Source organism: Lycorma delicatula, chromosome 5 (genome assembly GCF_047948215.1).
Source record: "Lycorma delicatula isolate Av1 chromosome 5, ASM4794821v1, whole genome shotgun sequence".
Lineage (NCBI taxonomy): Eukaryota > Metazoa > Arthropoda > Insecta > Hemiptera > Fulgoridae > Lycorma > Lycorma delicatula.
The window spans coordinates 88838778-88866248 of record NC_134459.1 but is presented as its reverse complement, the minus strand read 5'-3'; positions in this window follow the sequence as shown (position 1 = coordinate 88866248).

Here is a 27471-nt window from a genome sequence, read left to right as displayed (position 1 = left end):
GATCTGATACTTGTTAAAAATTATCAACAGCAAAACCAGTAAAAAAGAATTACCAACAGAATAATAAGACACATTCTCATAAGATGAATTATTATGCTGTTACACGGAAATAGCTCTGTGTGTAGCTTGACAGAGATTAACAGTTTTTGAAATATGAGAAATAGTAAATAGGATTATTTTTATTTAATTTTATGAGTTTTTTTTTCTTCTGCATCCATTCGTATTATGGAAGACGTTTTTCGTTAAAACAACTTTCTTTATTTATTAGATACAATAGCTTTGTTTTTGCTCTAGTGGTACTTTTTTGTTCACTGTTTTATTATCGTAGAATTATTGACTCTGTTATTTTTTTATAAATCATAGTGTTCATTTAAATTGTATGAATAAACGCCACGTTTATTAACTAAACTGAATCTGTTTTACTTTTCTTTTACACTATTACTTCCTTGTACGAAGTAAAGGAAGTATTATGATCGCGAAAAATTTAGGTTTTCAAATTTAAACGTAAATATCCATTTTGACCATCCTGAATCCATTTTAACTAGTTTTGGCGTGACGTCGGTACGTACGTATATATCTCGCAAACTCAAAAACTATTAGCCATAGGATGTTGAAATTTTGGATTTAAGACTGTTGAAACATCTAGTTGTGCACCTCCCCTTTTGATTGTAATTGACCTGACCAAAAGTGTCCAAAAAAACTTAAATCCAAAAGATTTTGATTTTGAACTTCTTCTTCTGAACTGTAGTAATAAGCGCTCATTGAGAGCTTTTCAACGATATATCATAAGTGGTACTTATCTTAATTGGTTCCAGAGTTATAGCCAAATAAAATTTTAATTAATGAATTATTTGCATCTTACTGGGACAAGGTACATCGGTTCGAATCAGACTTCATCTCCTTTCTTTTTTTAACTTAAATATACTGATTTATTAATCAGTTAATATTTATTAACCTCTAACTGTAAAAAAAAATGTTACAATAAATAATAATTCAATAATAAGAAAAATAAAAACAAATATGAAAAAAAAACAGAAATTATTAATGAAATAAAATTTTATGTACTTTTCATTTTAAATGAATGTGTATATGTAATTTAATAGGCGTACAAGTAAGTCATGTAGTATCCATATCAGATTTTTTTTATTTATTAGAAAGTAAACATAATAGAAAATTTTTTTACATGCATCTTTTCATCCATTTTATTCAACTTTTTTTATTAATTTTTAAGTTCACCATCATTAGCTTGTATTCGTCTTTAAAACTTTTAATGTAATATTAGTCATAGTTTCTACGTTGGTTGGAGATATCCAACTTTCTCAAATTATTTAATTTAATATTTGAAATGACATCTCGGAACTGAATTCAACAACATTTTCTGAATTTCGGTTGGTTCATCTTGTTAGTGATTTAAACCATTTGTTGTTGTGAATGCTATCGGTAAAGTATAGATTTACTGCAAAGTCATGAACCAAAATTTAATAAAATTGTTCTTAACAAACTATACTACTAACTTAAGTTTATTTAAGAAATAAGTAAATGTTTATTTCACATATTATATTAAAGAAAAAATTTACCGTTCATAAAACTTATTATTATGTTTAAATTTAAAAAATTACATAAGATGAAATTCATTGCTCTTTAAAAATCTGCACACATGTGTGTTTTTTTGTTATCTCGATGTTTCTTATTTGTGTTTTATTAGTAAATTTTTGCTCGCACTAAAAGAGCCGAATAATAAAAATGTATTTAAACTAATTATTTGCGGTTTTACCCTAAAAAAGAAAATAGTTATAAAAAATTTAAATGTTACATAAAATTATGTTTTACGACAATGATAAAACGTAAAAGTTTTATCATTACTATTCTACTGCCGCGGCGGATAAATTTTGGTAAGAACGTAAATACTTATTCAGCTAACGAAAAAAAAAACGTAAATAACAGTTTCGTTTAAACTTGACAGTCTAAATAGAAGACATTCAATTATGGATATCCGAAAGACACTTTAAACGTCTACGTGCCGGAGAGTTTTTTAGAACGAAACAACCAAATTTCATTATGTAGGCCACAGACTCCTAAAACCATCCTTCTATTTACTTATACCAATTTTATATCGGTAGTACTAAACATTAAATGAAAAAAGGAACCTAACTGTTTCCTTTCCAAATAAATAAATAAAAAACTAATGTTGTTAAGGATTTTTTAAATCATAAGAAAAATTAAACTGTTTAAACATTATCTTAAGACCTAACATTCAGAACAATTTACTGATTTGTGATAACAAAAATACGCGTACACTAGATCCACACAGATTCTAGTTTCATGTAATAGATTGAAGTCGTGCAGTCTAAATAAATACTACGGGTTTTGAATTTTGTATTATTAGCCTATAATATTTGAATGATAGTCAAATATAATTAGTGTTTGCTTCTCCTGGCTGATTATATCTATAGATTTTAACGACTGTTTAAAATAATAGGGTTTTTGATTCAGTGCTGCTGTTGATTAAAGTAATTACTCATTGTTATTGCAGAAAATTTTCTGTACTTCGACGTTTTAATTCATGTGATGTTTATTTTTTGTAATAGCTTGTAATTTAATGTATTGTAGTTGATCAGAAACATCCAGTGCTGATATCGGTTTGCACATGTTGTTTATTGATTGTTCAAAAAATTTGTTATTTTATTGGTTATAAAAATGAGATATTTTTATTGGTCAGAAAACGGTGTACTCTGTTTTCAACGAATAATTTAATACTGCTACTTTTATTAGAGTTCCTTACTGGAACCGGAGAAGTGTAATCTATTCTTCGATAAAATAAAAGTAACGTATTAAAAAATGCTAAAATTTATTGGATACCGTTAATAAGATTAATCCTTTTCAGATCAGTTTCCATTCTATTAAACCGTTTAATTTGCTTTTACAGATTATTCGTATTTGTAATAATTGTTTATTGTTTAATTGTTAATAACTGTTTGAACTCATTTCAAACAAATGACATCGATAGACATCATTTGGTATTGATGAAATCGAAGTTCATATAAAAAATTTCATAAAACTACTTATTAAGTTTAAATTTAGAAAACATTACATAAGATGAACTTCATTGCTCTTTAGTAAATTTTTGCTCACACTGAAAGATCCGAATAATAAAAATTTAGTTAAACTAATCATTTTCGGTTACACCCTAGAAAAAACAGTTAAAAAAAATTTGGATGTTTCATAAAAGTAAAATGTTACATAAAATTATGTTTGATAATGAAAAAACATAAAAGTTTTTATTGCGGCGACGGGTAAATTTTGGTAAGAATATAAATACTGTAATATTAGAGTATACAGTCATACAGTATTATAGTCGAATATACGTAGATGTGATGAGGTTCAGGATTATAACAAGTTTGTTTGATACTTTATTTATAAAATAACTATAACCTTTAGAAATTATTATGAATCGTTTTAATAATATGATACGTTTACTTCGCTTTCACTCTACGAAAATTGGTTAAGAGACCATTAAATATATATATATATATTATGAGGGAAAGCAATTGGTTACCTGATGGGTCATTTAAGAAACAATCAAAGTTTTTTTTTTTTTTTTTGTCTTCAGTCATTTGACTGGTTTGATGCAGCTCTCCAAGATTCCCTATCTAGTGCTAGTCGTTTCATTTCAGTATACCCTCTACATCCTACATCCCCAACAATTTGTTTTACATACTCCAAACGTGGCCTGCCTACACAATTTTTCCCTTCTACCTGTCCTTCCAATATTAAAGCGACTATTCCAGGATGCCTTAGTATGTGGCCTATAAGTCTGTCTCTTCTTTTAACTATATTCTTCCAAATGCTTCTTTCTTCATCTATTTGCCGCAATACCTCTTCATTTGTCACTTTATCCACCCATCTGATTTTTAACATTCTCCTATAGCACCACATTTCAAAAGCTTCTAATCTTTTCTTCTCAGATACTCCGATTGTCCAAGTTTCACTTCCATATAAAGCGACACTCCAAACATACACTTTCAAAAATCTTTTCCTGACATTTAAATTCATTTTTGATGTAAACAAATTATATTTCTTACTGAAGGCTCGTTTAGCTTGTGCTATTCGGCATTTTATATCGCTCCTGCTTCGTCCATCTTTAGTAATTTTACTTCCCAAATAACAAAATTCTTCTACCTCCATAATCTTTTCTCCTCCTATTTTCACATTCAGGGGTCCATCTTTGTTATTTCTACTACATTTCATTACTTTTGTTTTGTTCTTGTTTATTTTCATGCGATAGTTCTTGCGTAGGACTTCATCTATGCCATTCATTGTTTCTTCTAAATCCTTTTTACTCTCGGCTAGAATTACTATATCATCAGCAAATCGTAGCATCTTTATCTTTTCACCTTGTACTGTTACTCCGAATCTAAATTGTTCTTTAATATCATTAACTGCTAGTTCCATGTAAAGATTAAAAAGTAACGGAGATAGGGAACATCCTTGTCGGACTCCCTTTCTTATTAGGGCTTCTTTCTTATGTTCTTCAATTGTTATTGTTGCTGTTTGGTTCCTGTACATGTTAGCAATTGTTCTTCTATCTCTGTATTTGAACCCTAATTTTTTTAAAATGCTGAACATTTTATTCCAATCTACGTTATCGAAAGCCTTTTCTAGGTCTATAAACGCCAAGTATGTTGGTTTGTTTTTCTTTAATCTTCCTTCTACTATTAATCTGAGGCCTAAAATTGCTTCCCTTGTCCCTATACTTTTCCTGAAACCAAATTGGTCTTCTCCTAACACTTCTTCCACTCTCCTCTCAATTCTTCTGTATAAAATTCTAGTTAAGATTTTTGATGCATGACTAGTTAAACTAATTGTTCTGTATTCTTCACATTTATCTGCCCCTGCTTTCTTTGGTATCATAACTATAACACTTTTTTTGAAGTCTGACGGAAATTCCCCTTTTTCATAAATATTACACACCAGTTTGTATAATCTATCAATCGCTTCCTCACCTGCACTGCGCAGTAATTCTACAGGTGCCTTTCTGCCATTTAAATCTTTTAATGCTCTCTTAAATTCAGATCTCAGTATTGTTTCTCCCATTTCATCCTCCTCAACTTCCTCTATAACACCATTTTCTAATTCATTTCCTCCGTATAACTCTTCAATATATTCCACCCATCTATCGACTTTACCTTTCGTATTATATATTGGTGTACCATCTTTGTTTAACACATTATTAGATTTTAATTTATGTACAATCAAAGTAGGCAATGGAAATTTCACTTGATTTTTCATTTTTAATAACATATTATTTGAATAAATATAAACATGGTACGGCAAAAAAAAAAATTATAAAACGAATAGAATTTTCCATTCATTATATTAAATATTTTATACATATAAAACTCTTTGCTATTTATACTTGTTAAACTGTTAATAATTTGATATTACCTTTTGATTTCCTTAAAAAAAAACTATATCTATCTGATACGCTTTATTATTCCTCTATTAATTTTGGAATATAACCACTCTTTTGAAGGAAATTGTTCCATATGATTAAAAAAAAAAGATATATATTTATTAATAGATAAAACCGATTATGTTTTTCGTGTATAAGAACCAATTTTCATTTTTATTTATAGAAAATAAAAATATGATATATATGTGCGGAATTCATTCGGAATATAATGTATTCTTCTTTAGAACATAACGATGATTTTTTTCGTTTTTGGAGGTTAAATTTCATCTTTATTTGCTCGGAAACTTAATTCCTTTGATGATTTTTTTCTGAGATTTTTTTAGTTATTTTTATTTTAAAATGAAGATTTAGATCTATTTTTTCTTTATTCTCTTTTTCTGCTTGATATAGAGTTACGATTTTTATTTTAGTTTTGTGTTAGTGTGAGTATATGTGCGCGCGCGCATATGTGTATTACAGATCAAGTGTGACGTGTGGTAATGAACAATAAAAATTTTGCGGTAACAATTTTTAGAAACTATATTTACGTTTTTCTATCTGCCAACACTTCTACCACATCTCATTCTGAAAGAGTAATCTTACTCTTTAATATCAGTAACGAATCAACAGTTGTTGCAACATTTTTTTGATATGATAAACGACAAATTGTTAATCTGAAATATGCTGTTCCAATTCTGAGTAAAAATAGCCTGTTTTGTAGAGAATTTTTCGGCAAAATCGGTATTAAAAATCTTGAGAGCTATTGAAATTCTATAAAAATCGGTTTAAATCGTTTCGGGATCCCGTCCCTTTCTCCTTACAAATTTGTTTCCCTCATCCTTGTCCCTTTTTTCTAGTTTGTTTTATAGTTTTTGGTCATATTATACAAAATATTCTGTTCTCAAATAAAATAATAATATTCTATCATTTTTTTTCGGGGATGAATCCCAAAAAAAATGTATAATTAATATATTAAATTATATTAATATATCATTTAATATTAATATAAATGATATATGTAACGTTTAAAATTTATAAAATTTCAATTTCTACAGAGATTTAAAAGCCACACAAAATGTAAACATAATAATACAACCTTATTACTTAAAGATAAAAAAATACATATTTACTTAAATTTTCAGTTTAATAATTACAAATATGTAGTAAAATAACAAAAATAATAATAGATAAAATTGTGTTTTGAAATCATTTCTTTTACTTTATTCTCTTTGAATTTAAATTTATGATGTTCGTTTAAATTCCAAATAGGTAATACATCACCATTCTCAGTATAGAATAGAATACATGTACATAAACAATCCTATAGGAATCCTAACGGAATGCCAGCAATGCATTTTGAAATCAAATAGGCTACAAGCCATTTATTAATCAAACTTAATTATGATTATCATTTAATAATAACATCACAGATAGACATAGAAAAAAATAATTTCTTCTTTGGCAGAAGATATTTTTTAATTACCAAATTTTTGAAACACTGATAATAATAAAAGCGTATTAATTTTATTTAAATTGAAAATGATGAATTTTCATTTATAAAATTTATTTTAAATATATTAAGCAGACCGAAACCTTTCTGAGTAGTACATAACTAATTTTTGCAGTTATCTATTTTTTAAATTCGATAAGAAAAAATATATATACATACTCGTATAAATATACATATAATCAAAAATTAAATTTCACTAATCCCTAAACTTAATATATCATTACATTTACTTGATGTATTTATTATTCACATAGTTTATATCGAGATGAAACTTGATTGAATGTATTTAAATGACCAAGGTAAGTTCCAAAACGAAATGAAACCCCCTAAAGATAAATCGTAAAATTTAATAAATAATCATACAGTCAAATTACATTAAATAAAAAAATCAGTGTAGACAACACTTTCATTGAGTTACGTGTGATAAATAAGAAAAATAAATTAAAACTCTTAAATTCCATAAAAAAACATTAAATAAACTTAAAAAATAGATACAAATTAGGGTTTTTCCAATGAGCTGTTAAATTTCAACTTTGGTTGGTATTTCCCAAGTTTCTAAGCTTTTTTGTAAATAGTGTTCGCCTTGACATTGATTAATTCATATCCTGTTTGTTATTTAAATTAATTCGAAACTATTTGCCACGTATGAGAGGTCCTATGTATAACAGTGTCAGAGATATTTATTGTCGAAAATTTGCATTGAAGATTGTGTTTAATGAAGACAAATTAATTGCTCTTCTCATAAATTTAAATACTGTTAAAAAAACAGCTTTTATTTATACATTTGTAAAGTGTTAGATATTAGATCAACCATACTTAGTCATCAGTTAAATTTTACTCGTCATTTTAGTATAGGCTAAAGTTTGGAATAATAATTTCATTAATAATCCTATAAGAGTAAGTTAATATTTTAATTATTTGAGTTAGCCTTGAATTTTATAATGATATTTTTAAATATCATGAAGTTTTTTTATGTTATTTTGTTCTCTGGTATTTTTCGTTTATTTTTAAATCAACCTTGGCATCTAAACCCTAATGTTTTAAATAATATTAATTAGAAAATTTTTATTCTGTGATAATAGTAATTGATTTTATTGACTGTTGCACGGTAAAATATAAAGAAGTTTAGACAATTCAAAATTAAAAAACAATTTCTTTCATTTTTCAGGGTAGTAACATGACATAATTTTCTATTAATTTTTTTTTTTTGTCTTCAGTCATTTGACTGGTTTGATGCAGCTCTCCAAGATTCCCTATCTAGTGCTAGTCGTTTCATTTCAGTATACCCTCTGCATCCTACATCCCCAACAATTTGTTTTACATACTCCAAACGTGGCCTGCCTACACAATTTTTCCCTTCTACCTGTCCTTCCAATATTAAAGCGACTATTCCAGGATGCCTTAGTATGTGGCCTATAAGTCTGTCTCTTCTTTTAACTATATTTTTCCAAATGCTCCTTTCTTCATCTATTTGCCGCAATACCTATTCATTTGTCACTTTATCCAGCCATCTGATTTTTAACATTCTCCTATAGCACTACATTTCAAAAGTTTCTAATCTTTTCTTCTCAGATACTCCGATTGTCCAAGTTTCACTTCCATATAAAGCGACACTACAAACATATACTTTCAAAAATCTTTTCCTGACATTTAAATTAAGTTTTGATGTAAACAAATTATATTTCTTACTGAAGGCTCGTTTCGCTTGTGCTATTCGGCATTTTATATCGCTCCTGCTTCGTCCATCTTTAGTAATTCTACTTCCCAAATAACAAAATTCTTCTACCTCCATAATCTTTTCTCCTCCTATTTTCACATTCAGTGGTCCATCTTTATTATTTCTACTACATTTCATTACTTTTGTTTTGTTCTTGTTTATTTTCATGCGATAGTTCTTTCATTAACAAGCAAAATTTGGAAGCGCTTGCAAGATGATAATAATCCTCCAAGGATAAAAATCGTGGATTCATTTTCGCGCGTTCCTACAATTTAAAAAAAATAATAAATTTCATTTTTGTTGCAGTTTTTCAGTATTTTTTTATTATCGTTTCTTAGCATGCTTCAGTTATGTTATACAGTTGTTTACAAACCAATCATATGTTGAAAGATTTCTTTATATGTACAAATAGCTTTTGTCTGAATCGCAATTTAATTTGCACTGCTCAACTCCAGAAGCAATTTGAACTTCTTGGATTTGAAAAATAAAAAAAAGTTAAAGGAAAATTTTTCAAAAGCTGATTTCTTACGTAATACCTCTATAATGAAAATAACACTCCCGTACCTAAAGTAAATTAACAAATCAACTACGCTACCTGACCCCTGAGACAGTACTGGCTAGGTTGCAATGTGAAGCTCACTGAAATGATGGGAACTGATTAATGTGGGAAGAAATAGATGCAAAGAATTTTACGAAAGGGAATTAACATTTTTACGTAGTAGCAGAACAGAGGAGATTACCAATTCAAGACACTTTTTTATAAACTTCCCGGACTTTGATACAAAAGGTTTCTCGTTGCCTGGAGGAGGGAACCGATTAAAAAAGTTCAAATTCGATAGGACTTAGAAAGTTTTTTCCGATATCCGATAAATTTTCCGAAAAAAACCGACGCTATAAGAATTTTTCAAAAATATATATCAGATGAAATTTCGAATAAGATTAGTTAAACCAGCTACAATCGGCTTGGTAGAACAGTAGAAATAAGCATGTATAAAAATCTTATACTTTTTTACTGTAATAATATCTTTTAGAAGTGATATAATATTTTTATTTATTTAAAAAATCAAATATTTATTGTCTAAATCCTATGTTTTTAATGTGATTTTCATTGTTGTTAGTAATATTTCAGCATGAATTTCACATCATGCCTTACAGAGGACTTTCACTTGTTTAACGCAATACATAATTCTTCTATCAGTAAGGTGTACATTATTTAAGGTGGCAATACCAAATTTTACATTTACTAAATATAAAAAATGAATTACGTATTTAATTAGTTTCAGATAAATTGCAGCAGAATATATTTTTCTTAATAATAGAATACCTTTTTAGAAAAAAGTTAAGAATAGATTTCATATTGACTTTGCTTTAATAGAAGAAATTCACTGTTCGTGCAGTTAAAATTTTTTTTATCGCTTTTGCATTTGTCTTTTGTATTGTTTACCACTGAACAACATCTGCTTTTATCACAAATGAAGTAAATGATGTCCTATAGTAAACCTTGTAAGTACCTGAATTTACTGTCTGTTAAAAAATAATCGTTAATTTTATACTTTCTAAAGAAGTTTTGCTAAGAAACATAAATATTGTGTTCCGTACATTAACCCAGTTTTAAAACTTGCAAAATAAACTTTATCTGGTTCAAATCGGGAAAGTATAAGTCTTAAAACTTAAAAATAACATTATCATTTTAATTTTATCGTAAAATTTTATCAATCACAATTACTTTGGGACTTGTCCGTTATGTTCTCCACCGTTTAAACAAACCATCGAAAATCATAATTAGTCGAATTTCAAGTTAACTGTCGTAGTAGAAACTCTTTTGTATAAAAAACATATTTAATCAGTTACACATTTATGAAATTCCGTTAAGCGTAATTCTCTAATCGCGTGATAAATTCCCCTTTTATCGATGTAACACAATTATCAGATTACAGTACACTAAAAACTAACAATTGTTATGAAATTATAAAAGTATTAAAATATAATCTAATAATTGTTATTAAAAAGAAAAAAGAAAAAAAATAATTTAAAGATAATCAGTAAAACTGGTTGCTGTTTCTTCTTTAATAAAATCCATATGTTAGACGAACTGTTTAATAATAAGAAAATAAAATAGAAGAAAAAATAGTAAAATATGCAGTACTAATATCCAAATAATTTTCCTTTCATGTCATCCAATTTGGGTGTTTCTGAACGAATTGTTTTCCGATCATCGACCAGTTTTCAAGTAATAATTGTTATTAGTCGGAAATAGCTTTTATTCGTTTTTTTTTAACTAATCATACTGTCATGCTCATTTTTATATTCTGATTAAGAAAAAAATTTATATTAATTTTAAAGTGAGTATTATTAAGACCGATAATAATAAATGTTATTTGAGAAAAAATAATTTGTGAAATAACTGCTACATTAAGTGGCTGGAGGAGAGAAAATATATATTGTAATGATCATAACATAGACTACGTAGTTGCTATTGCAGAAAGCTGATCGTAAGTCAACGGGTTGGCTCATTATTTTCTTTTAAGTATCAATGTATAACTTTAGTACTGGTGGGATAAATTTAATTACATTTTAATTTCAAATAGCTTACCAAATCATCAGTCATAACAATAGCTGTTTTAATAATGATCAGTTTTTTGTTTAATTTATTTTTATTTTAGTATTAATTAATACTAACGAGTATCCAAAACTTGGAAAATGGCCAATAGTTGAAATGCCATTGATCGAAAACCAAAACGACAATTACGTTTGTAGTGCTCGTATTGTACTTGGGCAAATGGGCACTTAAAAGAGACCAGGGCAACTATCAACCTTCTTTCTATGCATGATGAAAAAGAAACAGTCTAATGTATTGTTACTGTAAATAGTCTTATGAATGTGTTGTTCCATCCACCACAAATAATACATTGTAGATTTTTCAAATAACTGTCGTTACAATTTTTTTTTAATTATTGTAAAGGTTTTTTCTTAACTAATCGAAATGAACATAACATCTGTTTTCTTTCTTTTTTTTATTTTTAAAAACTATCATTAATGACTGAAATATTAAATAGTATTAAATGGCAAGTAACCAATAAATCCAAATTTGAAAACTAGTGTTTAAAAAAATTAATTAAAAAACAAATTGGCAAGGATAATAAGAAAAAATGAATTATTAGGAGGCAATTAAGATATTTTTTGGCTTGTTTTTTTGAACTTTATGTTTTTGTAAAAAAAATTACTTTTCATTAGTTTTCTTCAATATTCTTAAGGCAAGGGAAATGAACTGCGTAAGTTAGGAGAAAACTGACTGAAAAATAAAATAGAATCTTCTCGATTTTCCTTATCGTTAATGTAAAACGAGTTATAAATATTCATACTTATCGTCAAAGATACAATACGACTTGTATAATTTATTTATGATATTTAGTGTAACTTAAAATAAATAGAGAAGAGGAATGTTGTTAATACTAGGATCGAAAGTTACTCCATTGAAGAATTCGGTTACATAAACATTTATAATCTGATGGATCATTTTCTACTGATATATATATAAAACAGTAGAAAATTATATATATATATATATATATCTCTCTCTGTGTGTGTGTGTGTGTGTGTGTGTGTGTGTGTGTCCTGTAATACTATACATAGGTAAATTAAGGGGTTTTTTTTAACTAATAGAAATAGTATTTATGTTGTCGAAAAACTCAAAAATGTAATTTGAGAAGAACTGAAAGCAACAAATCCCCTACTGCTCAAATTACAACATATAAAAATCTGATGTGGATTTCACATGACTTCCTTGTACACCTATTAAATCACATATACACAACTTTTAAAATGAAAAGTACATAAAATTTTATTTTATTAATAACTTCTGATATTTTTCCATATTTTTATTTTTATTTTTTATTGTTATTATTGAATTACTATTTATTATAATTTTTTTTACAATCAGAGCTATTAATATATCAATATATTTAAATTAAAAAAAAGTTTGGAAATGAAGTCGGATTCGAACCGATGGTCCTTCCCCTTGTAAGATCCAAATATTTCATTAATTAAATTTTTATTTGGCTATAACTCTGGAACCAATGAAAATAAGTACTACTTATCGTTGAAGCTTATTACTGCAAAATCCAAATCTTTTGGATTTTGAGCTTTTTTGGACACTTTCATGTCGATTGCAATTAAAAGGGAAGGTTCATAACTAGATGTTATAACAGTTTTAAATCCAAACTTTCAACATCCTACGGCTAATCGTTATTTGAGTTATGCGTGCTACATACGTACGTACGTACATATATACATACGTACGTACAGACGTCACGCTGAAACTAGTCAAAATGGATTCAGGGATGATGAAAATGGATATTTCCGTTTAAATCTGGAAGCCGAAACTTTTCGCTATCACAATACTTCCTTTACTTCGTGCACGGAAGTAAACATCTACTAAAATTTATATTTAAGGGTGATATTAGTCTCAAACACAAATAGAAGCAGAGAATTTGAGGTAGTAGTAAAAAATGTAATTTAAAATAAAAAATATCATAAATTATATAATCGACAATACCATAAAAGCTTGGAATTGTAGTGCTTTTAGTAAGAACATTTTTCATAATACATTAAGCTGGATATGCTCCATGATTGTCTTTTCTTGTATCTAATTATTACAAGTTATTTCTATTTTTTCCTTTGTTATTAAAGATTTGATATATTTGTCTATTTCGGCAGTTTAGTCATTGAAATATGATTAATTCTGTTTGTTAACAATATATATTTATATATATAATTTAATTAATATACATTGTCTCCTGTTCGCAGCTCGATCAGGATACTGAGAGAATACAAATTTCATATAAATATAATTTATTACTCTAAAACATAAATAATAATAACAATACCAATAACAACAATAATAGTAATAATAAATATATGACATACAAAATAGTAATTCAAATAAGGAAAAGATCTGTTTAAAGAAATTTAAATTATAATAACTACCGAACAACTTCCTTCATTCAGCCACTGTCCCTACTGGTATGCTTGTGACGTACTCTTCACTCGTTGTAACTACAAGCTTACTAGTATCACCGTCACCGCGACTACGTCAATCATGGCCTCGCAGAGTGAATATCTTGTTTGGTATAGTCGGAAATGGGGAAAATTTGCAATCATTGTTAGAGATTTTTTTACCTTTTTTCACCCTTTTTAAGCTGAATTTAAAAATCTACAAATTTGTTTTTAGATATTCATATGAAGATCACACACACCATAAATTAAGTTTATATCTTCATTTGTCATCGAGAAAATAAAAAAAATCATAAATTTCATTGTTACTCCATTTTAACCTTTAAACTCAGAATTCAAAAATACTTTCTTAGTGTGCACGTACACCGTAAAATGAACGCGTGTACAAATTTTCATCAATTTATTTTCAATAGTATTTGCTGGGCGTTGATTACAAATCTGTCACGACATGTTTTATATATAAAACGACTGGGTGACCCGTTGCGGCTTCGCCCGCGCTATATAGTTACTATCGTTTCCCGTCGTGGTCAGGGAATGTTTAGCCAGTTGGGGCTCACTTCCCTCGCCCTTCCCGTCTTGACAGGAAGCTCTGCCCCCTGGACCCTCTTGTGTTCATTAAACTCATACTTTGAAAATAATAATAATAAATAAAGATTAAAGCTTGTTCAATTTATAAAAATTAACATATAAACTTACTGAAATTTCTTCAGAGCAACATTTTGGTCAGTATAGGCCTTAACTTGCATTGATAAAAAAATGTAGGTTTCAAAACAGTCGGCCTCCAACTAAAAAGAATACTTGTTATAAACTGGTTACCCGTACGATATAGGGTAAAAATGTATTTTTTCCGGTTCTTATTGTTACCCGACAAACATAAATTTTTTACAACAATATTTACTTTAAAAAAGTTCGAAAACAATATATAAATCAATTTGGAGAAACAAATAAGCAAATTTTGGAGCATTTGGAGCAACGAAAATGTTTAATTAATTCCTAACACTAAAAGGAAATAATTTCATTCATAATGACTCCGACTAGTCATCCTGGAAATAAATTATTTTCCCGTAATGCATTATATGGATTAAATAATTAAAAATAGATATGTCTGAAAATACCTTCCGGATGAAACAAACTATAATAAATTCTTGTCATAAAAATTATCGACAATGGCAATACCCCACAGCGAATTATTCAATATGGAGTAATTTATTAGCAGGCCTAGCCAGCATTCCATAAAAGGTTTTATACAGGAATTAAGTTTATTTTCAGTGTAATGAAATTTTTTTAAATTTAAATAATGTAATAATTGTAAGGCGAAGTATAAATTTACGTATTGAATCGTGAACAAGTTTAAACCTCTCTCAAAATGTGTATGTTCAAACTGGATGTGACCAGAATACAGAATGTCATTGTGCGTAATTTTCACACTAATCATTAGTAGGCTTTTTAAAAGGACAATATTATAGGATTTAAAGAAAGAATCGTTATGTATATAAGAAGTTAAGTAAAACACATAGATCGGATATAACGATCAAAATAGGATAAGGTGTAAAATTTCATATTACGTCATTTTGGAATTTATAGATTTTTTTAATTGTACAGAAGCAAATTTAATAGACTCTTTACTTTTTTTTATTTATTTTTTATCCGTAAATGAATGCAGAAATAACACTGAGGTAAAATAACAGGAAGGGAAAATGGTAACATGGGTGTGCATATTTTGTGGACTAACTGGCAACTGAAAACCAACAGGCATCGCTTCTTTATTATTTACAAATAGTCATCCTTTTCACACAATTTTATTACACATAACGTTGTTTTAAAATATCTCTGGTTATCTAACATGATATAAACATATACATCACCCGCACAAAAAAATATATTTTTAATTAAATGATAAGTTAAAATACCTAAAATGTTATTTCTGAAAATCTGTAAATTTCTCATCGACATTTCATAAATAATTTTCACTCTAACTTCAAACAGTCGACGTACAGTTTCTGTACCAATACTTAACATATTACTTGTTGCTAAAATGAATAAATATATATAAATATATTGTCACCGACGGACATGGCACCTTATGAAACTTGTGATAGCCCTGAAAAGGGTTGTTTGGGTTTTTGTAGTGATGGCCTTGAAAAGAGCCGTTTGTTCGTTTAATGAGGTAGACCTGAGTAAAGCTGTTGAGTCCGATCACTGGTCTCCGACGAAGTCGGCTCGGGTCGACGAGTTATAAGCGGGGAGAATTGCGGCTTGTCCAATGGAATCGGTCCGAACTTCTCCTCAGCGGCAATAGGGTCCCACTCAAATGTGGCAGTAACCTCCAGAGCCCCGCAGTGTTGAATCGGCGTTGGTCTCTTCCACGGATGCGACCGAGGCGGTTCTCCCCGAGTGGTGCTTGTCCGGCTCCGTCTTCACCCGTACAACACCTGAACCTTCCTAGCCGGCCAGGCCTGCTGCTCCGGCAGGAATTTTGGCATTGCTCGAGAGATTCCATGTTGGGTAGACCAAACGAATTCTTACTTTTCTTCCCGGTTTTCTCCTGGTGGTGTTCTGAGAGTGAATGCTTCCCCATTACCGTACCTCTGCTTATAAAGCCGCCGGCGCGTGTGGGTGTTATGCGCTCAATGGCCTTAGTGGAAGGAAAGCATGTGCAAACGTACGTAAAGTGCAAGGTCTTCCGATATCTTACCGGCTAGCGTTGCGCTTGCCGATAGGAAGCACAGCATGTGGCAATAAAATTTATATTATCACAAACATAATACTGTTTTATTGTGCTTAAACAGAAACTATAATACTCACAAACATTGAATCTAAGATACCAATTCATATTACACCTTAAAACAAATTTTATCAATGGAAATTTTAAAAAGTATTGTTAAAAAGTAAAGAATTATTGTTAGAGAGTTGAAGAAAAGTAAAGTGGAAAGTAAAGCAATTTTAAAAAAATATTTGTAATTGACAATGAAAAAAAACAAAACTAAAAAGCAGACGTCATTAAAAAAAAAAGGATTAAATATAGGTTGAGAGCATATTAATAATATAAAAACAATTTTTTAATTATTAAAAATAAGTAACGAAACCCTTCCTCAGTCCTGTATTCTGGAACTGACACGAAATTCATCTGAATTTAAAAACGTTAAAAAAACATTTTAGTACTTCAGATGAAACAATTGTATCTAAGTCCGAAAACAATTATTTAAACAGTACAAAAAAATTCTACATTAGAAGTTCAAAGAATTATTCACTAGATGAATTGTAATCACCTAAATTAAAATTCGGATAAAACCGTTGCATTGCACTTTTTAAAAAGATGAAACATTATCTTTTTAAAACATTATCTTTTTTGTAGACTTCTCGTTAAATTTTTGTTGCCCACAATGCGAAATTTCTGAGTTTTTTTAATAATAAATTTAATACATATAATCGAGATTTGTGTTTGGGAATGTAAAATGGAAATGCATTAGCATTTTAAAAATGTCATGGCTAGAATTTTTATTAATATTTTTGTTGACCGCAGGGTAAAATTTCTGTGGATGATTTTATTAATGATTAATTTAGAATATACAATCGAATTTTGTGCTTGGGAATGTGTAATGGAAATTTTTTTATGAAAGTCTCATGACTAACAGGGGTATTCGAACTCGGTACCTTCCAGATGAAAGGTTGAAAGGCTAATATTCTACCAAACGGTAGGTAGCTACCGATTTTAGATAGTAAATTTTCATAGCACGAATAAATTTGGCTTTCAACAAAATCAAATGTTTTTACCTTTGAAGCGTCTTAATCAATCGCTAAACTTGTCATCATTTTTAAGTATTTATTATTCCTACGTAAATTACGGCCTAAAATATATCATCTCAAGATTTCCTTAAAACTCAGAACAAGTTTTTTCAAGATATAAAAATGTCAGATCACTGTTTAAGAACCAATAAATTTGTATCTTGAAGGCCGATATTTAATAAATTAAAAATTGTATTATTTATAAATTATATGTATTATTTTGTGTGATCATAATTTAATTTACTATATGCATTTATATTTTATTTATTAATATGGTCTTAAACAACTACTATTTTTTATTTTATAATTAACTGTACATTTTACGACGCTACTCTGATCAAAGTTTTACCACGGTTTTACTTGATCCACCAAGAAGAATGCTGAACAGTACCTTTTATTTGTTTCTATAGTATACTTATCCATCCCTGACGTGATCTAAGTAATGTATAATTATGGACCGATGAGAATAAAACATTAATTTTTTTGGTAAAGCCATTGCCAAAAAAAAATTAGGAACGCAATAGTTTTCACAACGAGAATACTATGTGAAGTTGATGAGTCTCTAAGAAATAGTGCACTGAACCATTTTAGTAAAAGTATCCGCAAGTAATACAGATACTCGTAAAATATTTTTTGAGAGATATTAATAATATTTGTTATACAGAATTTAAAACTAAATTTTTTAGTATATGGTGGTTATGTAAAGTTTTAATTTTTCAAAATGATAGTTATGGTAATTTTTAAGTAATAATTATCTCGGTAATCAGTCAAGGTAAATTATGTTTCATTAGCTGAAAATTTCAGAATTTTATTTTCTTAAAAATGACACTCCATTTATTCGAATAAGAGCAACAAACACATTTATTGCAGAATGTTCAGTTCTACAGAAATAATTTTAAATAAGTTTTCGATTTCTCTAGTAAACTTAATTAACTGGAATTTTTGAAAATAAATAATTATTTTACCGTTTAAGAACTTCAGTTTAACAAAGTTTTTCATAATGTTTTTTAATCAATCGGAAATTAATCAATATCAAATTAATCAAGTTCAGAAATTAATCGGATCAAGTTTATCCGATAGGACTTCAACTATTAGGCTTGTTGACTTGATAGCTATTAGACTAAAACATATTCAGTCAGTCCCCTGTTCGGTTAAAGGATTAGTTTGGCACCACGAACATGAATGTGGAAGCGCTCAAACTACATTACAATACAAACATTACCACCCAAACTCAAGGCCTCATCCAGGCAGTGAGAACATACCCCAGCCATAATCCCTCAGGAGGTGGGTTATTCCTGCCCAGGGTGGTGCGGTACTTTACTAATCACCGATTTTGCATTAATCAGCATAAATATTTAATAAACAAAAAATTTTGCGTTAATGCAGAGTATTAACAAAATGCACTTGCACTTGAGTATACAAGTTCAAGATCCTTATAAAAAAAAATCATTCCCGTTCCTGAAATCTTGTATGGAAGTATACAAAGATGTACTTCCATACTATTCAATAACACACAAGCAGTTTTGTATAATACATCGTTTGCTTTTCTATCAAAACTAAAACTTTTCTTCACTTTTATTGGATTGGATTGTTCTCATAGTAATTTGATAACAAAGATTATCAATAATTCTTTAGTTTAACTTAGTGAAAACCAAGATTAATTTTATATTACTGTAAAAATCTTATTCAGCTTAATGTAATTGTTCATTATTAATAGTATGTAAAGGAATTGTTCCGTTAAAAATTATGACGAGATGACACTTCATACCTTTAGATTTTAAAGGCATTATTTTATTTCTATGGTTTTATAAACGAATGAATATTGTTAGCATAAATATTGAATATTTTTCATAAAGATTCCTTCTATATAATACGAAAACTAGGCATTTTTTTTAATCTGTGTATATACATATATATATATATATAAAATTAAAATTTAGATAAATAAAATTAGATTTATAAACATAAAATAAAAAGAAATATTGTTTTAAATTTACGAATAACAAACGACCTGTTTTACAATTAGATTAGACTAAACTATAAGAAATTAAACAATTTTATTTGAGAAATAAAAGGTGATACATAAATCCAGACATAAATGTGAAGCTTGTGTTTATATGTTTAGTTTCTTATACGTAAGAAAACATTTCAGTAACAACTGGGTCACTAGTACATAACAGTAATATCATCATATCTTTACAAATCAAGTAAACTGAAGAAGCTCAACATACTTTTTTATTTCTGTTTACCGCATTACCATCAGTAATTTTATATTTGGATTCAAATCTTATGTAATCAGTACAACTCCTCTACAATATTTTTAAATTCTAATACATATGTACGATTACATTTTTTGTACCTAATAAATCAATTTTTGAGGAATACAAAAATACCACTTACTTAAACTGGGATTTCCTTATATACTTAAATATACCTTTATATATAGTTTTGTGGCTCAAAAATCTCCAAAATTACTAAATCAATTTCATTAAAATTTTGATACGCTGTGGTAGTGTATCTGTAGTTGTGCATGTGAAAAATTTTATGAAGAGGTTGAGTCGTTCTTCAGTTACGTTGAATTTAAGACCGAAAAAATTTGAGTGGAGCAACTTAGAAGCATGATTCGTTATAATTCTCCAAGTTGGAATGCTGATGTTTCCTTATCTACGGTATATACAGTATAGCCCCGCTATAACGCGGCTCGATATACCGCGGATACGGATATAACGCGGATTATAGCCTGTCTCCCAAAAAATATTTGAATATCTGAAAAAATAAAATAGGATGAAGAAATACTATTTACCCTACCACTGTATTCGATATCGGTAAAAATCCACCATAAATCCATTGAAACTATCAACAATACGCTTCTAATACAACATCTGTTAATTAGTCACGATCAATTTTAAAGCCTTGGATTTCCAAAAATATGATTCAATGAAACTAAAGTATGATTCTAATACATTAATAGGAAATGGGTAATATAGGTATAGTAATAGTAATATAGGTAACAGTAAATTCTTATGATATACTGCACATGACTCAATTCCTGTAACAGCGATAAGACCATCAATGTGCTGCTAATTTTTTTAATTGATCCCTTTTGTGATTTAAAGTTTACTTCTCGAAATAACGCGGTTACCCTGTAACGCGGGCGTAAGTCCCCCGATAACCGCATTACAGCGGGGTTACGTTGTATTGTTAGCAATATTAAACCAATTTAAAAAGATATTAAAATATTAAATCCAAATTAAATTAACGAAAATTCGGTCTCCTTGCGAAGAACTGCGCAAGATTTTTTTAATATAAAAATCTTAACATCCCGCGACCTCGATAGCAGATTGTTAGGGTCTCATCCTATTTTACGTAAGTTTAATGCAATTCGAAAGTTTAATGAAAACGTTAGAATCATTGTAGTGAATATAACTAATTAACTGATTAGTAATTTGCAAACTACTTTCTAGATCAGGCCTCAGGTTCATTTTAAGCAAATTTTTGGCATTTTTTTACCTACCATTTTATGGAGACTACCTTCTTTTTTTAAGATGTGTAAAAGCAAGTATGAAATCATAATAAAAATAAAATAAATCTTATTCTATATAAAAACTGAATGTCTGTATATTGGCTCTAGTTTAAATTTTCAACAATTGAGATTTAAATTTTATATAATAATTACTCCTGAATTATCCTGGAAAAAAATTTACTCAGTTCCCTGCCTCTAGGCCTTCAATAAACAAAGTACTGAGATGTTCTAGTCATTATTTTTCAAAATGCTTACAAGTTTGCATGCCTAAAGTAAGACATAAGATTTAGAAGAGCCTGGACTTCTTAAATATTCTACAGTTTTATATGTAATAAATTTTATGAATGTATGGTACTTATGTTCTCTATATTTGACTTTTAACTTTCGTCTTCAACTCTATATTTGGATGAATTAAGGAATCGAATGAAAAATAATTTTACCAGGAACTTCAGAATCTGACTCCAATCGAAAACTTACCATCAAACTCATTTCTCATTTTTAACCAAAAGGATACTATATAAAAATCAGTCTTCATCCCGGAAATGACGCAAAGTGTTTCAGTAATAACGTTATTATAATATTAAGATACATACAGTATTTATTATTAAATATTTCATAACTATTTTTACTTTCTTGTACAAAGTAAAGGAAATATTGTGATCATGAAAAATTTAGGTTTTCAGATTTCAACGGAAATATCCATTTTGACCATCCCTGAATCCATTTTGACTATTTTCTGCGTGACATCCGTATGTTCGTACGTATGTATCTCGCATAACTCAAAAACGACTAGCCGTAGGATGTTGAAATTCTGGATTTATGACTGTTGTTAACATCTAGTTGTGTACCATTTTTTTGGGGGAAGGGGATTTTCCATCCCCTTTCCCCCTTGCTACCGGACCTAGACCAGCGAAGCACGAATCAATCCCAAGGGTGCCTTTGCCTCTAACATCCCGAGTGACCATGCTGAATCCGGCTATTCCGTTCCCAGCACGAGGTACCAGCCAGTCGACTGGGTCTTTTCTAATGCCTTGCCTCTAAGCGGAAGTCCCCTAGAGGGACTTCCACCCGGGACTCTGGTCTTCCTTTATGCTTTGCCTCTAAGTGGAGGGCCCCCTAGACGACCCTCCATCCTGGACTCTGGTCTTTTCATTTTAACCCCTTAACAAATCTTCTGGAGTCCCCTTTCACTCATCGGCCGTGATGCACCTCGGCATCCCACGCCTCCTGAAAGGGGCTATCCACCCAACCCCTAATCTAGAAACCCCAATTCTTCGTTTTCAACGTCCCCCCTACAGTCCTTTTCATCTCATCTAGTTGTGCACCTCCCCTTTTGGTTGCAATCGACTGGACCAAGTGTCAAAAAAAAAACAAAATCAAAACAATATTTTGGACTTTTTCTTAACTGCAGTAATAAGCTCTCATTGAGAGCTTTTCAACAATATAATATAAGTGATACTTATTTTCATTGATTCCAGAGTTATAACCAAATAAAAATTTAATTACTGAAATTTTTGGATCTTACAAGGGGAAGGCACATCGGTTCCAATCCGACTTAATTTTCAACTTTTTTTTTTAATTTAAATTTATTGATTTATTAATAATTATTAACCTCCGATTGTAAAAAAAATTATAATAAATAATAATTCAACAACAATAAAAAAAATATGGAAAAATATCAGAAGTTATTAATAAAATAAAATTTTATGTACTTTTCATTTTAAAAATTGTGTATATGTGATTTAATAGGCGTACAAGGAAGCCATGTGATGTCCACATCAGATTTTTTCTTTACCACAAAACAAATAGATAGCAAATACCTTGAATTCAACTAAGAAAAATGTCAATACTTAATAAGTAATCGTTTTAATTATTTAATAATCCCTGAACGTACGTTATAAATAATTATTGTTAATAGTAGTAGAATAGTAAAGCGTTTCTTATGAAGAGATCTTAAACCAATTCTTTCTGAACACTCGTAGGTGATTAAATTCTTTTGAGTATGTACGTATGTGTGTATGTATTTAGAGTAGCCTATGAATATTTCTATTTCATAACAAATAATATTAAAAGATTGCCCATTTTGGAATGAAAAGGTTATATTACATAGAACATGTACATAGTATATTATGGCAGTACAAACACTCTAAAACTAAAATTAAAAAATACAGTTACTTAAGTATAATTAACTTAATTAATATGTAATTGCAATTTTATCAAGATCAATAATGACTCAAGTAATCTATTTATCCACAGACTACATTGGACAACAGATATATAGAGTAATTCAGGAGGAAAGGGAAATAACTTGGAAACTGGTTCTAGAACTTGAAATAAGGAAAGCAATTCATATACAACCTATATCCGAAAACACTTAATTATCGAGTTACTGCTAGTGAAACATTTAGCCCGGATTTCAATACCCCGATGAAATGAGGTCATAATGAAATTTTTAAGGCGTTACATTTGGGATAAACTTGATGGTTTCTTATGTTTTTGACCAGAAAAATGAATAAAACAGGTCCCTGAACTATAATTCCACTAGTTTTCATGATATCCAACGTAAAACAGAAAGTTTCGATGACAAAAAAAATCGAAACATCGATGCAACGTAGTATTCACCACAATGCACCACAACTTATTTAAGTTCATTTAAACTTATTTAAGTTTAAACGAAGTGCAGCAAAGAATGTGTATGTGTAATTTAATAGGCGTACAAGGAAGTCATATGGTGTCCACATCAGATTTTTTTAAAGTTATTTAGTCAAGTGACCGGAGGCAGCCAGTCACGTCGCAATATACAGTAACAGTGGACAGTGGCAGTGGCAGCGGCACCGAACATAACGCATCTCTTAAAAAAATCGAAATTAAAAAAAAACCCGAATTTAGTTTTTAGATATGTACATGAAGATTAGATGCACCAAACATCAAGTTGATATCTTCATTGAAATGATGATATTAAAATAATAGTAAATTTCATTGGTTTTTTACTCCATCTTAACCCTTTAAACTCGGAATTCCAAAAAATTCTACCTTAGTTGCATTTACTTAGTAAGAACGTGTACACACAATTTTTCATCAATTTATCTTCAATAGTTATTACTGAGCTTGATTAGGTGTCAGGTGTTTTACGTACTCAAATGTGTGTGTGTGTGTGTGTGTGTGTGTGTGTGTGTGTGTGTGTGTGTGTGTGTGTGTGTGTGTGTGTGTGCGGGTGGGTCGGTTGGGTGCTTGCATTTGTAAAATGCGCTGCGCATAACTTGTACTTGCAATAAATAAGATGTTTACTCTATATACATTGATGATATCTTACATGTAAATGCTTCATGAGTTTTGTTAGAATTACCCGGTCTGGTCATAACCTTTTCTATAACAGTGAATCTTACAATAACCCAAGGTATAATGGCAGTAACCGAAGCAAAGGAGGGATTTTTATTACAGATAAAAATGTAGGCCGAACTGCGTTTTAAAAGATTTACGTCTCATCCTATCCAGGTCAAACTTTTTAACTGCTACACTAACTTTTAACATGAATCATGATTGTTAGAAAAATAACGTTTTAAATCTCAAATAAAATATGTTAGTAAAATCAGACAACTTTACAATTAAAAAATTAATATGTTTCTTCAAATAGCATCGCTTAAAAACAATTTATTTTGTTTAGAACATTTTACCTCATGGTAAATGCACTTATATCAGATTTTTTTTTTCTTTAATTAGCTAGGACGGTCATAAATAGTTAATCCATGAATAAATTACTGCGTAACTTCTATCATCGTTTACAAGTATTAAACTAGGGAAAATGTACGTAAGACTTCTTTAAACTGATAGTTCCCCAGTTTTTTATAACGAATTCTCAGAAAAAATTTATTTTTATTCAACATCAGTCCTTTATATAAATATATTTACGGAAAAATCCCGTATTCTAGTGTACATTTTCATCATTACTCCACTAAAGATTCACTGTAATTAAATAATGATTATTATTATCTGACATTTCGGACACCATCCTTTTGAATTACTAAGAGGCATAGAATATCTTCAAGAAGATATAATTTATATAAAATACGTTTCCGGAATTATATTTTTAAAATTAACAACTAATATTAAAACTAAATTGTAGTTAAAATGTAGAAAATTGAAAGAATAATTGTTACAAAAGACCAGTTATTTTCTTAACCAGCTTTCCAATATAGACGTTATGTAGATTATTGTATTGTATGATAAGTTTCAGAATTTCTTCCACTCAATTTATACAGCAATTATAAAAAGGTTATGTTTTTTTTTTTAAATTACGCATTCCTGATTGACATAACTATTACTTGAAAAAAAAATTAACCGATTCGTAGAATACTGATGGTCAAATCTCACAAATTGTGCTAGGATGTTAAAAATTATCTTATTTTGATAATTAATCGGATATACGTAGACTATTTAAATACTCTTATATCAATTTTTTTTAATTTTTTCCACGTGAAAAAAGTTTCATACAAAATATAAATACTGTTATTAAAAAGTGATCAAAATAAGGTAATTTTCTTTAGTTTTTTTTTTAAATAACAAATTTAATATTTTAATAGGAAAGTGATTATTTAATTAATCAAGTCGATACAACATTGTTTGTCGGTTTGTTTTCTCCAAAACCAGTTTTCCAGCTACTGCCGGGTCTGGGTATGCGTGTATAACCAATTGCAATTACTGCTACTGGCTTGCCAGACCTGACGTAGCTGTAAATGTAGTACAATGTAATTGTAAATACAATTACATTTGACCGGTAAACGTAATCTGGAACAGACTCAGATCGACCGCTCCTAAGACGTGTGGTTAATTGAAATCCAACCACCAATGAACACTGGTATTCACAGTCTAGCATTCAAATCCATATAAAAGCAACTACCTTTACAAGGAATCAAACCTTAGAACTGTTGATTTCTAAAATCAGCTGATTTTGCGATGATGTGTTTAACCGCTCGATTAACCCGACGGATTATTTTGTGACGGCAGGTGAGAGAGACGTTGTCTCTTACTATAAGACGTTGTTTCTTTTTTTATGTCCTGAGGTAACTCAGAACTTAAGAAGTTACTAACTGTATTGAGAATAAAGATTAGTACAGAACAGAAAAGGATGGAGAATAGCATTAATCCCGGTCAAATGACTGATGACAAAAATTAAAGAAATACATCACATACATTTCCATAATTCTTCTTTTATATACAATGTAACTTTTCCCCCGCGGTCTTTTTTGTCTTTCCACGTAAATACCGGATTACGCCGTTATAGCCACCTGTGGAGTAACAAACCGACCGTTTCTTTCTGTGTAAGATTTCCTTATATCATTATTTTATTAAAACTAGTTTCATTTAATGGTTTATTTTCATGAAACCTCAGTTTAGCGGTTTCTCAGAGATTTATCCTTTTTCAGAAGTTTAAAAAAAATATAAATCGTCGTATATATTTTTTAATTAAAAGTTACAAATAAATCTTTACTATCTCATCACTGAAGTAGAATGAACTGTTTTGTTTTTGTTGTAATTTGTTGGTAGATTATGAAGCTGTTGTTTGGTCCATATATATAACAAAATTTAAACCATCTAATTATAAATTTGTTTTTGAAAATGACAACAAAAATTAAATAAAATTACTTACAATTAAATATTTAAAGTTACTCGTAGAATTTAAAATAAAGCATTTGTTTTATAATATGGAATACGGAGAGCAAAATTGTAAATCATCATTCAAGAATGATAAACATTGAAAAGACTATTTGAGGAATATTTAAAATCATATAAATACAATAAACAAAAATCTAATTACAGAAATAACATTAGGAAAAAAGTCTGATGTGTATATCATATGACTTCCTTGTATGCTTATTAAATTTCATATACACATTTTTTTAAAATGAAAATTATATAAAATTTTATTTCCTTAATAACTTTCGATATTTTTTTCATATTTTATTTTTTTTTTATTGTTATTGAATTATTATTTATCGTAAAACTTTTTTTTACAATCAGAGGTTAGTAATTAATAATAAATCAATATATTTCAATTTAAAAAAAGGAGATAAATTCAGATTCGGATCGGTATCCCTTCCCCTTGTAAGATCCAAATATTTCATGAATTACAACTACTTTATATGGCTATAACTCTGGAACCAATGAAAATAAGTACCACTTATGATATTTCAATGAAAAGCTCTCAATGAGGGTTTATTACTGGAGTGAAGAAAATGTCCAAAATCAACGTTTTTGGAGATTTTGAGCTTTTTTGGACACTTTTCGTTCAATCGATTACAATCAAAAGGGGAAGTGCACAACTAGATGTTACAACAGTCCTAAATCAAAAATTTCAACATTCTACGGCTAATAGTTTTTGAGTTATGTGAGATAGATTCGTACGTACAGACGTCATGCCGAAACTAGTCAAAATGGATTCAGGGATGTTCCAAATGGATATTTCCGTTGAA